Genomic DNA, 17,794 nt, shown 5'->3' with positions numbered 1-17,794 from the left:
TGAATTGACTTGGTTTGATATCTTAGTTTATCCAAAGTTTCATTCCGAATGGTTTCAAAAAGGCAATGATCCAGGTGGCTCCAGACACAAGAATAAGTCCAAGAGGACTCAGAAAGGGTCAAAATTCAAAGTCGTCAGATTGCTCCCAAACTAGCACTAGATCGAAGTTCTCATTGCCCTGATTCCAATGGTGTGAACGACACTCAAATCCGAGCTCGTATGAGGGAGAATGATCCAGTCAAATTTTTGGTCAAAGTTGGGTAGTGGGCCAGGTTTAAGTGTCCTACAAATTCACCGTCAATCAACGTGGGAACCTAGCTCCCGAAAGCGGTTGAATTTGTTGGATGCTTAATTTGTCTAATATCCCTTATATTAGACAAAATAGAAAAATACCTCTATTTTATAATATATATATATATATATATATATATATATATTTTATGGGGTGGCGGGCCACCAACCCCGCCACCCCCCCAATGACCAACATATATTAAAAAAAAAAACAAATTTGAATTATAGGCCAATGAGCCATGACCCCTTCTGCTCGCCCCCCACCCCTCAACCAACATATTACATTAACATAAATGGGGTGGTTGGGCCACCCCCACCAAACAAAGGCTTATTGTATATGTATTAAATAGAACCAGTGGGAGTTGAACCCATGGTTGACAGCTCCACTGGCCCCGCTTATGCAGCGACCCCATATGGCACCACATTGTATCAACCCAAAATATGAATACAACCCAAAACTCTACCCGTATTCAATGCAAATGCAACGGTTACCATAATTGCGCTAGTGTAAAAAAACAACGTGCCTAACTGCAGGCCATATTAAAACAAATCATAACTGTGCCCTGTTTAATAAAATAGTTGTGTGTTAAACTTGGTTCCGTGGGGATTCGAACCCTAAACCACCTCCAATGGGCCGCCAAACTTAGCCACTAGGCCAACGAACGTCCTTGCAAAATCCGCCCACAAAATACTCAAACCCTCATTTCTTTAGTGCGCGGAGGCCAAGGGAGAGCACGGAAATTGAGACGTAATTTTTTTAAAAATTAATTTTGCAGGTGGAACCATGAGCCTAGAAAAGGGGCGGGCAGAACCATGATTGAGCCCAATTTTCAGGAGGGCGAAATTTTGCCAGTGTCCAAATTGGACAAACGTTATGTCTATCCTACACCTCTTAGTGGCATGAACCTAATGGCGCAGGCATAATTTTTATATGAGTAGCAAATCTTCAGATGACCCGGAGGAGGGAATCTTTGAGGAATCTTGGGGGAATCTAAAAGATTCCTGTAGCCCCAAATTTTCACTTTGTTAGAATTCAGAAATTTGACAGTCGATTTTACACTATTCGACGCCAAAAATATGATCGTGCAATCAGATTCTCCATTTGTTCATTCCATTTTTCGGCCACTTTTCAAAGTGGAGTGTAGGTGTCAACATTCAATGTGCAGAAGTCATTTCCATGAGATTCGATGCCACAAGATTGATGGTACAGCCAGATCCAACATTTTATCATCTTATTCTTCAGATAACTCCTTGATGTGAGGTATATGCAGTGTGATCATTTACTTCTATGTCTCTTTGCTTGAGATGCATTGTGTTGTATAGATCATTGTTTGATGTTTGATGTGGGGTCTTGTTTTGTTCTTGATGTGAGATGTAATCATTGTCATGTTTTGATTGAGATCCCTTTTTCGTCATATTGACAGGATACTCATGCATCGTCATGTATGTTTGAATTGAGATCCTTTTGATGCGATGTTGGCGGGATGCTCATTATTAACATACGTGAAATTATGTCATGCTGATAGGAGTCCTTTTTTGAATGAGAGTTCCTGCAGCGAAACATCTCTTGGAGCCAATCCCGCGTGAGGGCATATTCCTTGTATGATAGAGAAAACACATGCATGTACATAATCACGCTTTCCAGGACTTAATGCAGTGGCCTACACCGTCTTAACACCGGGGCCCGGAGACGTAGTCCCTCCTGGATGAACTTCGTTATCAACGTGTTGTGTTTTATGTTGTTGATTCTTGTCATGTTCCTTCTTCTTTACAACATGCATATATGTTCCTTTATGCTCTTTTAAATGCAATTATAATCACATCACGAAAGAAAAAGATCTTGGTTAAATCCAGGAGTTGAGTCAACTCGGATCAAGTTTGGTATCAGAGCAATCTTTACGTGGATGTGAATTACGAGTGTGAACAATGGAACATGCAGCGATGGAGGATGACAAAGCAATTTACGAGAACATACTAAAAATTTCCCAAAAGGTGGAAATAATGTATGAAGCTCTATAAAAAGAGACCGAGAAAAGAAACGAGTGCAGCTTCAGTTGCAATCCATGGAAGAGGCCCTGGAAGAACTGAAGCGCAACAACTAGAGTCTTCAAGAAGAGAATGTTGAATTCAAGATGCTTCTACATGAAGAGAAAGAGGAGAAACAAAGTTTTCTACAACAGCTGCAAGCTAAGGATGAGGCCTTGGAAAAGCTGCAATGTGACCCATGTGGGGTAAAAAGTAATTCTTTGAATTCATGTATGTTTCCTGATGATGATTTCGCTATTTTTGAAAATCATATTGTTATGAAACCAGCTCAAGAAAAGATAGAAAAGAAAGATCAATGCCTTAAAATTCAGCCTCTTCGAGGGGGCAACCTCCTTTACATTACATAAATGAACAATTCTTGGATGATACAAATGACAAAACCTCCTTTCTATATATAGGAGTCTAAGGAGTCACAATATAATCCAGCCAACCTAACAATAATAATATAAAGCCACAAAAATAACAACAGAGGGATTCTAAGGGGCACAGAAATAACAATATGGGGGTAATAGGGGCACAACAATATAAATAAGGGGTATAACTACAATAGTAATGGGGTAATCACTAGTATTATAGGGACCCAACATGCCCCTCTCCTTCAAAAAAGTGTTGTCCTCAACGCTTGAGCAGTTCTGGATACTTCTGCATAAAATTCTCATCCTCCCATGTGGAATCTTCAGCGGATAAGTTCTTCCACTTGATAAGATACTCTGAAATTGATCGATTTCGTAGCTGTCGAGTTCTTGTTTCTGTGACTGCTTCCGGTTCCAATATAATTTTTCCTTCCTCGTCAAGTTCTGGCAATATTGTTTGAACTGGGAGCTTGTCGCCTATAACCTTCTTTAAACATGAAACATGGAAAACTGGGTGCAATCGAGAAGCTGCAGGAAGCTCCAATTTGTATGCCATAGTACCAATCTTTTCCAACACCTTGTACGGACCATAATACTTTGGTGATAATTTATTATCCTTCTTAGCTTGCTTTAGGGACATTTGCTTATATGGTTGTAGCCGTAGGAATACCCAATCACCTACATCAAAACTTCTTTCACTGCGATGTTGATCTGCCTGTTGTTTCATTCTATTTTGTGCCAACACGAGGTTATCCTTTAAGAGTTGGAGGACTTGTTGTTGATGTTCGATGTGATGTTCCACTGCCTGAACCTTAGAATTTTCTCTTAAATATGATGTGATGGATGGTGGTTGGTACCCATAAAGTGCCATAAATGGGGTCATTTTTGTTGCTGTATGGAAGGAAGTGTTATACCACCATTCAGCCAGAGGCAACCATTTGACCCATTGTGTCTGTTTATCATACAAAGCAACGAAGATATCCTTCCAAACATTTGTTTACTATCTCAGTTTGCCCATCAGATTGAGGATGATAAGATGAGCTATGAGCTAACTGAGTACCAAGACAAGAAAATAATTCTGTCCAAAAATTTCCAGTGAAAATGGGATCTCTGTCACTTACAATAATCTTTGGGTTTCCATGTAGCTTTTGAACTGTTTCCATAAATGCAGTAGAAACTGTACTGGCTTTAAATGGATGTGATAATGCACAAAAGTGTGCATACTTGGTAAGTCTGTCAACTACCACCATGATGACACTCTTTCCCTCAGACTTGGGTAAACCTGTGATAAAATCCATTGAAACCTCCTCCCAACGTTGGCTTGGAATGGATAAAGGTTGTAATAGACCCGGTGTCTTAATTGTTTCAACTTTATTTTGTTGGCAAACCAAACATTCCGCCACAAACTTTTGAATATCTGATTTAAGGCCATCCCAAAAAAATTCCTTCTTAACCCTGTGGTAAGTTTTTAAAAATCCTGAGTGCCCTCCTAAGGGAGAAGTGTGCAATTCCATAAGAATCTTTTGTTTTAGCTGGGAATTCTTACAGAGGTATAAGCGATCTTTGTACCATAACGAATCATTTTGCCAGCTAAATGTATCAGAAGTACTGGAATCTTGTTGTAGCTTTCGAATAAGTGCCCACACTTCTTCGTCATTCTTCCATTCCTCCTTTGCTTCGTTTATCCAATCTGGTTGGATAATAGAAATGGCACACAACAATGCTTCCATATCCTCATCCTTTCTTGAGAGTGCATCTGCCACCACATTTTGCTTCCCTTTTTTGTAGATGATTTCAAAGTCATAACCCAACATCTTTGTGACCCACTTTTGTTGCTCTTCAGAGGATAATCTTTGTTCTAAAAAGTATTTAAGGCTATCATGATCCGTTTTTACCTTGAAGTGTCTTCCCATTAGGTAGGGTCGCCATTTCTTAAGTGCATGGAGTATTGCCAACATTTCCTTCTCATAAATAGCTTTGCTTAAAAACTTTCCCTTGATTGGACGACTTTCAAAAGCAATGGGTCTTTCATCTTGCATTAGAACAGCACCAATTCCATTTCCTGAAGCATCACATTCCACAATAAAGGTTTTTGTGAAGTCCGGTGTAGCTAAGACCGGTGCTTGGCACATTGCCTCTTTAAGATGTTTAAAGGCCTTTGTTGCTTCCGGAGTCCATGAAAATGAATCTTTCTTCAATAATGTTGTTAGAGGTGCTGCTATTCTCCCATAATTCTTAACGAACTTGCGATAATACCCTGTCAACCCAAGAAATCCTCGCAGATGCTTTATGGATGTGGGGATTTTCCATTCCTTAATGGCTTTAATTTTGCTAGGGTCTACCTTAACTCCTTCATGAGATACAATATGACCCAAATATTCCACCTCCTGGACTCCAAAGAAACATTTGGATCTTTTTGCATATAATTGTTTCTCCTCCAATAGTTGTAGCACCTTGTCAACATGTTCAACATGATCCTTCCAAGACTTGCTGTAGATTAGTATATCATCAAAAAATACCAACACAAATTTTCTAAGGAATGGTTTGAAAATTGAATTCATCAAACCTTGAAATGTTGAAGGTGCATTGGTAAGGCCAAAAGGCATGACCAAAAATTCATAATGACCCTCATGAGTTCTAAATGCCATTTTCGGAATGTCTTCAATCTTCATTCTGATTTGATGATATCCCGAACGAAGATCCAACTTGGTGAAGTAAATTGATCCATGCAATTCATCCAGTAATTCATCAATGACAGGAATGGGGAACTTATCTTTAATAGTGAGCTTGTTGAGCTCCCTATAATCTGGACACATGCGCCATGATCCATCCTTCTTGTGCACCAATACTACTGGAGCTGAGAAAGAACTTTGACTCGGTTGAATTATACCAGCCTCTAGCATTTCTGCAACCATACGTTCAATTTCACTTTTTTGGACATATGGATATCTGTACGGCCTGATGTTTGGAGGAACACTTCCTGGAATCAGATGAATAGCATGATCATGATCACGCATAGGTGGGAGACCTTTGGGAGTCTCAAATACCTTGGAATGATTGTCCAAGACTTTTTGGAGATCTGGAGAAATAGATGATTCCAATGTGGAAACATCTAGCAAACATAATTGTGCAATTACACCTCTTTGCTCCTTTTTTAGAAGCTTTGTCATGCCATTAGAGCTGATTATCTTTCCTGGTTTCCCTGCAATACCCCTTAATTCAACTTCCTTTCCTTCCACAGAAAATTTCATGAAAAGTTCTTGAAAATTAAAAGCTATTGTACCCAAGGATTGTAGCCATTGGACTCCTAGTACAACATCAACACCTCCCATTGGAATGGAAAGCATTGGGCTAGTCAATACATATTCTCCCATGGATAGCTTGATATTATGGCACTTTCCAGAACAATTTATTGTTCCTCCATTTGCAATCATCACTTGACACTCTGGTGCTGGATATAGGAAGCAATTCAATTCTTTTGCTACCCTACAATGAATAAAATTGTGGGTGCTTCCTGAATCAATCAACACTATTACCTTTTTCTTCTTGATTTGTCCTTCTATCTTGATGGTTTGAGGAGTGGTAATTCCCGCCAATGCATTACAAGATATGGTCGAATTTATTTGTTCTTCATCTAGGCTTTGTTCCTGGAATATATCCTCTTCTTTTGACCTTTCTTTCTCCTTTTCTTCTTCCTCTTCACAATCTATGTAGAATAATTTCTTCTCAGCACACTTATGACCTTTTGTGTATTTGCTATCACAATTGTAACAAAGCCCTTTTGCTCTTTTTCTTCCAATTGTTGTGGTGTCAACCTTGTAGGTTGTGGAAGACTATGGGCAACAACACTTCCGTCTTTATAGTTGTGAATGGTATGCTTCCTAGTTGCCATAATTTTGCTTTCCATTTTTCTTGCTAACCTGAATGCCTTCTCTAATGAATCAGGTTCCCAAAGGCGCACATCATGTTGGATATTATCCTTTAAAGACCCTATGAACACATCAATCCTATGCTCCTCTGGAATATCTTTTACCCTTATGTTCAATTTTTGGAACTCCTCAATGTGCTCCATTATTGAACCCTTTTGTTTGAGACTTATCAATTGGCTAAAAAATGTGTTGCTTTTTGTATCCTCATAATGTGCTATCAATTCTTCCGTAAAAATTGCCCAAGTGATAAATTGTTTACGAGAGCAAAGCCATTGATACCATACAAAGTGATTTGGTTCCAAATATAAAGTTGCCATACGTACCTTTTGTGTGTTTTGCACATTATTGAGATCGAAGAATTGCTCCATCTGTAATATCCATGTGGCGGGATCCTTGCCATCAAACTTCCTCATATCGATTTTTGGAATATGGTGGGTCTTCGATCCAACATTAGAGTCTATGGAATCATGATTAACATTTCTTTTGTTCACATCATGAGTTTCCTTTACAACCTTTTCACCATTAGTAAGTATTTCTTGTAGAAAATTTGTCAAATCTGTCTTCAAATCTGCCATGTCTGCCTTCAAATCTGTCTTTAGATCATCCATCTTAGCTTCCATGCCCTTTATCTTAGATTCCACGCCATTTATCTTAGATTCCATGCCATTTATCTTAGCATCTGTTAGCTTTTGTGAGCGTGACATTTGTTGCACTTGTTCTTGTAATTTTGATATATCATGTAGCATTTCTTCCTCTTCTTCATGAGTCATGCTAGAGCTTTCAGGTTCCTTACTAGGTGTTTGCATTTTCTTTCCTCGGGGCATCAGTTACCGATAATAATGCTTTACTATGCCCTTTGAATTCCTTCAAACCAAGCTTATGCAAAAATTAAAAAAAAAACCACACACCTTTGTTTTACTTTGTAGAAGCCTGATATTGAATCTGATGTATCTCTGTAATTTCGAATCATCCAGTTCTGAAACTGTGACCTGTAGTAGCCTTCTATGTCCTCTTTCCAATGCCACTAGTCTGATCCAAATTGGATTCTCCAAGAAAGAGTTATGCACAATCTCCCGCAGTGACCTTCTTACGAAATTTCAATCCGATGCTCAGAAAGAAAGTTATGACGATTTTCCCCAGGTCACCTGTTTTGAATGTAATTCAGGAGTCTGCAAAAAGACCAACTTCCTCAGATCATATCTCCGAAAATATCGCGCGAAATGCTCTGAAATTCGGACCCAAGGTTCAGCGCGATGTCTTCTCAAATGGGGTTTTTTTGCGACTTCTGAAACGTCACAGAAAAAAAGTTATAGCGAAAATTCCACGATGACCTGTTTGGAGCAGTGAAACCCTAGAATCCAAAGCTCTGATACCAAATGTTATGAAACCAGCTCAAGAAAAGATAGAATAGAAAGATCAACGCCTTAAAATTCAGCCTCTTCGAGGGGGAAACCTCCTTTACATTACATAAATGAACAATTCTTGGATGATACAAATGACAAAACCTCCTTTCTATATATAGGAGTCTAAGGAGTCACAATATAATCCAGCCGACCTAACAATAATAATATAAAGCCACAAAAATAACAATAGAGGGATTCTAAGGGGCACAGAAATAACAATATGGGGGTAATAGGGGCACAACAATATAAATAAGGGGTATAACTACAATAGTAATGGGGTAATCACTAGTATTATAGGGACCCAACACATACCACATGAATTGGCTCCAAGCTGTGGAAGAAAATGTGTTATGAAGGAAAAGGTTTGGGCATTAATGGCAAAGGCATTGTCAAACCCATCAAAGTAGAGGAATTACCCCGTCAGGTAGGACTTGGGTATGTCGAAAAGGAAGTTGGGGAATGCGCCACAGCAACCAACAAACCACCAACAACAGATGATGAGAATCCCTTATCAGTTCTTTCCAACTCGACAGTGGAGGTAAAAGATGTTGAATCCCCTTCTGTTTCATCTACACATAGTATGGTTTTTGTTGGAGATGTGGAGACACCACTTACAAGGAAAAACATGATGCTCCTTACCAAGATGAGGTACAAGGAGGAAGAAGAACTTGGTGTTAATAACCAAGGCATAACTCAAACATTGGAGGTTCTGCAGAGACCTCGATTTACAGGCTTGGGATACACCGAAGGAGAATGCTTGAAGGTGTCAGATTTTTCCGAGACATCGTCGAAATCGTCAAGGAAAGAGAATGATGGGAACACATCCCCATCATCCCTTGACAGTGTCCATTACAAGGAAAGAGTGGAGGCAAGCTCTCATCACCATAATTACACCAGAGATGCCAAGGAAAGGTATAACAAGTCTTAATACTCGAACATTCATTTTGATTATAATCATGTTGTTAATGATGGAAATAAATCAAGGCATCAAAAAACATGTACTTTTTGTGGATTACATAACCATACATTTGTTGAGTGCTGGAAAATAATAGCAGCACACAAAAGGAGGAGGCATGAAAGACCCTCTCGACAACAGGTAAAGAAACATGTTAAGCAGATCTAGAGGAAGAAGGTGTATTGCAGTCATTGCAACAAAGGTGGCCATCAAAGAGCCACTTGTTAGAGGCTCCATCTAGAGTAGCGTCTTAAAGACAAAGTGTCTGTGCATGAACCAGATGAAACGATCGTTCGACCAACCAATGCGCCACAAGGGAACAACCCATTCACCTTGATAAGTGAGAAATGGTACTTCTAGGCATGATAGAATGTCACGGTCATATTTTTTTCCAACCATGTGTTGCATATTAAACTGTAAAAGTGATGATGTGTTTTCCATCATTTGTTAAGAAACAATGATGTCTGGTCTTATTTTGTGTTGAATTTTAAACTGTGAAAGTGATGATGTGATTCCATCACTTGTTAAAGCAACCATAGTGTTTGGCCTAATTTTTGTAAATCATGTGTTGAAGTGATGATGTGTTTTCCATCACTTGTTGAAGCAACAATGATATGTTGGCCTTGTTTTCGTAGCTGGGGTATTGTTTCCATTTTGATGTAAACTTGACCACCGAGTATGTGTTATACTCATGGAAAGTATGGGATGCTTGGCTCATTATTTGATCATGTGAATTAAGCATGTAATTTGCATAAATGTACTACAGGTTTGCAAAGGTTGCATGTGTCGGCTCATCACTTATGGCTCCGAAGAACAAAGGTGAAGGAGAAGGAAGGGTGACTTATCAGATACTTATGAGTGCAGACAAGGTACAAAGAAGTGATGGATTATTTTCATGATTTTGAATGACCAAAATCTCCTCAGTTGTGAGGATTGAACCAAGTGGTTCTAGACACAGGCATAAGTCAAAGAGGACTTAGAAAGGGTCAAAATTCAAAGTGGTCAGATTGCTCCCAAACCAACACCAGATCGAACTGCTCATCACCCTGATTCCAACGGTGTGAACGACACTCAAATCTAATCTCGTATGAGGGAGAACGATCCAATCAAAGTTTTGGTCAAAGTTGGGCATGGGTCAGGTTTAAGTGTCCTACAAATTCACTGTCAACCAACGTGGGAACCTAGCTCTCGAAAGCGGGCGAATTTGTTGGATACTTAATTTGTCTAATATCCCTTATATTAGACAAAATAGAAAAAAATACCTCTATTTTATTAAAAAATAAAAAATAAATATATTTTATGGGTTGGCGGGACACCAACCCCGCCACCCTGCCAACGACCAACATATATTAAAAAAATAACAAATTTGAATTATGGACCGACGGGCCATGACCCCTGCTGGCCCCCCTTCAACCACCGTATTACATTAACATAAATGGGGTTTTCGGGTCACCTCCTGTGGACCTGGCCCATACCCCCACCAAACAAAGGTTTACAGTATATGTATTAAACGGAACCGGTGGTAGTTGAACCCACGACCGGGAAATCCGCCGGCCCCGCCCACGCGGCAGCCCCATATGGCACCACGCCATAACAACCCAAAACATTAATACAACCCAAAACTCCGCCTGTATTCAATGCAAATGCAATGGTTACCATAACTGTGCCCTTGTAAAAAGAACGCGCCTAACCGAATGCCATATTAAAACAAATCATAACCACACCCTATTTAATAAAACAATTATGTGTTAAACTTGGTTTCGTGGGGATTCGAACTCGGAACCACCTCCCACCGGGTGCCAAACTTAGCCACTAGGCCAATGGACATCCTTGCAAAGTCCACCCACAAAATACTTAAACCCTCATTTCTTCAGTGCGTGGTGGCCAAGGGAGAGTGTGAAAATCGAGACATAGTTTTTTTTTAATTAATTACGTAGGTGAAACCATGAGCCTAGAAAAGAGGCAGGTAGAACCATGATTGAGTCCAATTTTCAGGAGGGCGAAATTTTGCCAGTGTCCAAATTGGACAAATTTTCTCTATCCTACATCTCTCAACAACATGAACCTGATGGCGTAGAAATAATTTTGATTTGAGTAGCAGAGCTTCGGATGCTCGGAGGAGGGAATCTTTGAGGAATCTAGGGGTAATCTAAAAGATTCTTGTAGTCCCAGATTTGCACTTTGTCAGAAGTCAAAAATTTGACAGTCGATTTTACACTATTCGACGCCACAAATCTGATGGTGCAATCAGATTCTCCATTTGGTCATTCCATTTTTTGGCCACTTTTCAAAGTGGAGTGCAGGTGTCAACATTCAATGTGCAAGAAGTCATTTCCATGAGATTCAACGCCACGAGATTGATGGTACAACCAGATCCAACATTTTGTCATCTTATTCTTTAGATAACTCCTTGATGTGAGGTATATGCAGTGTGATCATCTACTTCTTTGTCTCTTTGCTTGAGATGGATTGTGCTATATAGATCCCTTTTTGATGTTTGATGTGGGATCTTGTTTTTTTCTTGATGTGAGATGTACTTATTGTCATGTTTTGATTGAGATCCCTTTGTCGGCATGTTGATGGGATACTCATGCATCACCATGTATGTTTGAATTGAGATCCCTCTGATGCCATGTTGGCGAGATGCTTATTATTAACATATGTGAAATTATGTCATGCTGATAGGAGTCCTTTTTTGAATGAGATGTAGGAATTTACAGGGTAAGTTCCTCAGATAGAACACCAAAGGACACCGCTCACAAACAGATCACAGATCAATACACTAGTATCCTTGACGTGGTTAAAACCCTCAAAGAGGGAAACAGTCTACGTCCTGAGCCAACACGGCCACTTCAGGCAATTTATTAATAAAAGAATGAAAATTTACATAAGCTTCTCTCATGAACGGTCACCTTACAAATGACCCTCCATGCTCTTTAAACAGAGATCATGGACCAATCGGGTGTTAAGCCACATATCAAGTGTCGGTAATACCAAGGAGAGAATGAACCATCGGATCACTTCATCTCTAGAACATATCATTTCCATCGGATTGTAGGTTACAAAAGTACATAGTAGAGAAACACACTTTACCTAACTCTACACTAGACCAAGTTATACTTAACTATTTCCTATGTGTCCAAATATCCTAACATGAGAGTTCATGTAGCAGAACATCTATTGGAGCCACTCCTGCATGAGGGCATATTCCTTGTATGATAGAGAAAACACATGCGTGTACATCATCACTCTTTCCAACACTTAATGCAGTGGCCTACACCATCTTGACACTGGGGCCTAGAGACGTAGTCCCTCCTGGACAAACTTCGTTATCAACATCTTGTGTCAGTTATCTATGATAATTTTGAAACTTCTAAAACTTTCAAAATCAAGATAGTTTAGGAAATAGGAATTGCATGAAATTTAAGATAAGTAACCTTTCTCTGAATAAGAAAACAAACTCACCTAATTACAGTTCATTTGATATCCTCTTCAAAATGAGAATTCCTTTGTCTATATCAGTCTTTACTTAGATTAAATATAAAATAGGGGGCTCTTGCAGATCAACTTATAAATGTACTCATCTATCACAGGTAGAGCCTCTGGTGCTAGCAGGTGTCCATAGCCTCGACAGAACTACCTTTTAACCATCAATGATTTAGTGTCCCATCCAGATAAGAGTACAATTTTTAGAGATAAATTCAGAATCATATACTTATTCTCTTCTTTTTATTTTTTAAACAATTTGTTTTTTCTAGAATTTTTTCTTTTTTATTACTTAAAAGTCATTGTCTTGGTTTGGTGGCCAAATAGTGACAATGCCATTCACTGGTTATAATTCAACTGAACAAGCTAGCTTGTGATGAGACCCATTGTCTTATGATAAAGATAATCACAAGCCATTACCATGTTTTGATATGCAGTATTGGTAATGTCAGTCTATTATTTCGCTATGAACATGGTAAGCCGACTCTTGATGAGACCTCTAATCTTTTAAGTTTTGGTATATTTTAGAATTACACTCTAATAAGAGAAAATTTTATTGGATGGGGAGAATCATTGACTCCTTAAGAGTTTTTGGATGACAATTATAGAGTTAAAGATGCTTATCTGTAGAGAGTCTTTACTTTGTTAGAGATACTTTTCTTGATTGATAATAGAACAAAAGTCTTTTTATAAAGTTGGATTTCACAAAGAATAAATAATTTTGGTGGAAACAAGTAGATTTCAGAGAGATAGAACCTAGTTAATTTTCAAATGTTATAATTATTTCCTTAACAATCTTTACTTATAAAAGCGAAAAATCAAAATATTTCAAGAGATTTTTTATTGGAAGACCAAAAGTAAATACTTTTTAACTTTTATTTTTCTAGGAAAAGTAAAGGAGATAGTGTACAAGGGATAGAAGAGATAATCTCCTATGAAAAATATTTCTTCAAATTCTGCCCATTCACAGGCAGGGAATCTCTCTTTCCTGATAAATCTTTCAATATAAACGTTGATGGGACGATTTTTTCTGCAATCTAAAATGGTCCAAGCCACATCCTTTGGAATTTGGTATGCTTACCTTTTTCCTCACGTGCTTTATCCCATTTCAATACAAGGTCTCCAAGTTGAAAAGATTTAGGACTTACAAAATTTCCATCAAAGGAAGATTTAACTAACAGTTGATGATGGGCATTTAGATTTCCGATTTCTCTCTTTCTTCTTCGAGTTTGAGGATTTGTGATTGCCTTAATTGCAAAGAAGAGGAAGGAGTTTATTCAATAAATTGAACTAGGGCTAGAGAGGGAATCACTACATTTGTAGGAAGGACAACTTCTTTCCCATAGACCAGATTAAATGGAGAAGTGCCTATTGAGGCCTTCTGTGTTATCCGATTTGCCCATAGAGCAAATGTTAGAGAGTTATGCCAGTTTCTTTGACTCCGATCAATAGTTCATTTTATGATCCTTATGAGGCTTTTATTGGTTGATTCAGCTAAACAATTTCCTTAAGGATAATAGTTAGCAGAATACTTAAGTTTAAAACCTATTTTGAGAGAAAATTATGTCATAGTGTTGCCTGTGAAATAAGATGCATTGTCAAACATCAGGCAAGTTGGTAAGCCAAATCTGGTAATAATAAATTGATTAATAAATTTGATAATGTTCTCAGAATTGTTTACCTTTAGTGGAATTTCTTCCACCCATTTAGTAAAGTAATCAGTAGCTGTAAGGATGTATCTATGTTTCTATGAAGAGTGAGGAATGATCTCACCTATTATGTCTAGTCCCCATTGTTCAAATGGTTGTTCAATGTTGACCGACTGTAATGGTAATGCAGGTTTCGTTTTTGTTCCAGCAATAGTTTGACATGTTTTGCACTTCCTTACATATTCGTCTGCATATTTGAACAAGGTTGGCCAATAATAGCCAACATGCAGGATTTTGTGTGTTGTTGTGTCTCCTCCAAAATGTCCACCAGCTAGTCCATCATGGAGTTCCTGCAAAACCTTTTTTGCCTCGGATTTTTCAAGGCACCTTAGTAAAACAGAAACATAATTCTTTCTAAACAAAACACCATTGACGATTTCGTATTTCTTTTCTTTTAATCTCAAAGCCCTTTTTCTTTTGTAACTGAGTTGCATAGGGGCATATCCATTTTTCAAATAAAAGACGAGATCACCATATTGAGATTCAATATTGTTGAGGCTTACCTCAGATATTTTTATTTCATCACCTGAATCTTCTGGTGCTGGTAAGTTGGATGCTCTAGCGAACATTTTGTAAAAATATTGACCTCTAACAATTTTAGCTGGTCTGATTTCAACATCATATTCTTGTAGTGTAGTTACCCAGTTGGCCCTTTTTTCTCCTACTTCTCTTTGCACCAGTAATTTCCTTACTGCTGGGAATGGAACTATGATTTTGGTGTGAGTTTTAAGGAGAAATTGTCTGAAGTGCTTTATTGAATTAAAAAAAATAAAGGCCTTTTTTCCACAGTAGAGTAATTTAACTCAGCACCTTGTAGATTTGAACTAAAAAATGAAATTGGTGCTTCAATCTGTTAATTGTTGAGCTGTGTCAAAATCAAAGCATATGATGTTTCTGATGCAAATGTATATAAAATAAAATGATTGGAAAAATTGGGAGTTGTCAAGGAGGGAGCATTGATAATAAATTGTTTTATTAAATCAAATGCTTCTCTTTCATTGTGACCCCACTTGAAAACCAATTTTTTCTTAATCATACACTGTAAAGGTAAAACTATCTGTGAAAAGTTAGGGACAAATCTTTTTACAAAATTTATTTGACCAAAGAAGGACTACATGGATTTCTTATTATGAGGTAAGGGGATTTCTCAATTTCCTTAATCGTTTTTGGATCTATATAAATACCCTTTTTTGATACGGCAACCCTTAAAATATTTCCTTCACTTAAGGAAAAGTAAGAATTTTTTGGATTGATCGAGATCCCATATTTTTTACATCATTCAAAGATCTTCTTGAGGTCGTTCAAATGGCTACTTATCTTCATGGAATAGAAAATGATATCATCTAGGTAAATAACAACTGATTTGTTAATGAGTCCTCTAAAGGCTATATCCATAGCTATTTGAAATGTGGCACCTGCATTAATCAAACCAAAATGAATTTTCTGATAAGCGTATGTTCCCCATTTAGTTTTGAATGTTGTTTTTAATCTATCATCTTGGTGAACCAAGATTTGGTTATATCCTGAAAACCCATCAAGAAAATACATGAGCTTAGAACCAGCTACTGACTGTAGCACTTGTTCCATGGTTGGCAAAGGGAAATTGTCTTTCTGACATGCTTTATTCAAATTTATGAAATCTATGCATATGTGAATGTCACCATTCTTATTTCTAACAGGCACTAAATTGGACACCCATTTCGAATGCCTAACAGGAAATATGATTCTAGCCTTTAGGAGTTTATTCAGCTCCGATTTGATTTGACTTTCAAGGTTTAGGTGAATCTTCCTTAGCTTCTGCTACACTGGTTTAACATTAGAGATCATAGGAATGGTGTGCTGTATGACAAAAGTATCATAAGTTTTGAGATCAGAATAATCCTAGGCAAAGATACCTTTGTATTTATTCAACAATCAAATGAATGATGATCTTTCATCAAAGGATAGACCAAGGCTAAGATTAATGTTCTGAGGCTTGTCATAGGTTCCAAGGTTCATTAATTCAAATCTCAGGGTTGAGATTTGGATTTTGGCTTTAGTTACTTTTTTAAATCTATCTTTGAGATCATAAAGATATTCTAATTTGACTACAAGTTTAGGTATTGGATTTTCCTCAACTTTCTATTTTAAATGAAGGTCATGCTCATTTTCATATATGATTTGGTCATTGTATGACCCTTATGATGTTAGAAAATTAACAATATCATAATCATCGTTGAAGACTCGCCAATTAGTGAGATTGTCAGGAATGGATGGTCTAAAAATTAACTCAATGGAAAACCTATGAGGACTGGTATGATTTTTGATGCAACATTAGCTAACAAATATGCACTGACATTTTGTATTCTAGGTATAAGTGAAATATTAAATGCCAAAAAATGAGATGTAAGATCTGGACTAATGATTGATAATGCTCAAGATGTCCAGAAAGGCAGTGAATAGTATTTCTTACCTGTTTAATGATGATTTATGAATCTCCAAAAACTTGTAGATACTTGATGTTGAGGCCAATTGATTTATATACTACTTGAACAAATGCCTTGTATTCTGTGGTATTATTTGTACATTCAAATTCTAATCTGCAAACTAAGATAGTTTGTTCTCCATCTGGGCCGATTAAAATGCAACCAGCTCCTGCACCATCGTTAGATTTGGAACCATCAAGGTATAAAGGTCAAAATAAAGTATTAACTATAGGTTTATTTACAAAATTTCTACACTTGGAAGCATCTGTTTGAGAGAAATTTTCAATCTGTGAGGTGACAACATTATCCAAAAAGGGAAACTCGTGTGCTTTAAAGTTCCCTAAAAATGACTCAGTTGAATAGTTTCCAATAATGTTATTATTGAATGATACTGGCTCATTATCACCTTAAAATTCAGTCACTGTGTGTTTCATGTGTTTCTCTCGGTCAACTCTAATTTGATTTGGCTTACCATTATATGGTAGCCACATGTGAGACCAGTCTATAGCGAAATATCTATGGAGCTTCTCAGACCAGTCTCTACTTAGAATTAGACCATAGAATTCAGGAATGTTAGCGACTAATATATCAATTATTTGACAAACTTCAGGATTTGAGGAAATTTGAATGCTAACTGAATTTATTTCCCCTAATACCTCTACCATAGTTTTTTCAAGTTGAACTATGTGAACAACAGAGTTTTGAAGAGTGACGTTCAACTTAGCCCAGACTGTTGTCGGCATTATATTAGAAGCGGCTCCTGAGTCAATCAAACAATTGTGCAGGTTTCAATTGAATATTTTGTAAGTTAAGAGGAAAGGAGGTGTGTGTGAGAGAGATCGGTCACTGATAAGGATAAAATTTGTAGGATCGACCTTGTTTGAAGGAGTAGGGGGTTTACCCATTCCTTTAGAAGCTTGAGATACAACAGCAACAGGTAGGGGAAAAGTGGGAACTGCATTTAATCCTCTAAGCAAAATTTTCTGATGTTGCTTTAGCTTGCTAAGTTCATGAAGTGAAATATTACCCCTAGTCTTCTTCATGTCTTCCACAATGTTATACTCCATGGTATCAGTAACTGCCAGGGTATTTGATGTAGATGGAAGATTTGATGAAAATGGATTTCGCTGTGAAGCCTTAGGAGAAGATGTTTTGCT

This window comes from Pinus tabuliformis, chromosome 9 (genome assembly GCF_031772625.1).
Source record: "Pinus tabuliformis cultivar Carrire ecotype Pingquan chromosome 9, CPIR1, whole genome shotgun sequence".
Lineage (NCBI taxonomy): Eukaryota > Viridiplantae > Streptophyta > Pinopsida > Pinales > Pinaceae > Pinus > Pinus tabuliformis.
This window is presented reverse-complemented; position numbering follows the sequence as displayed.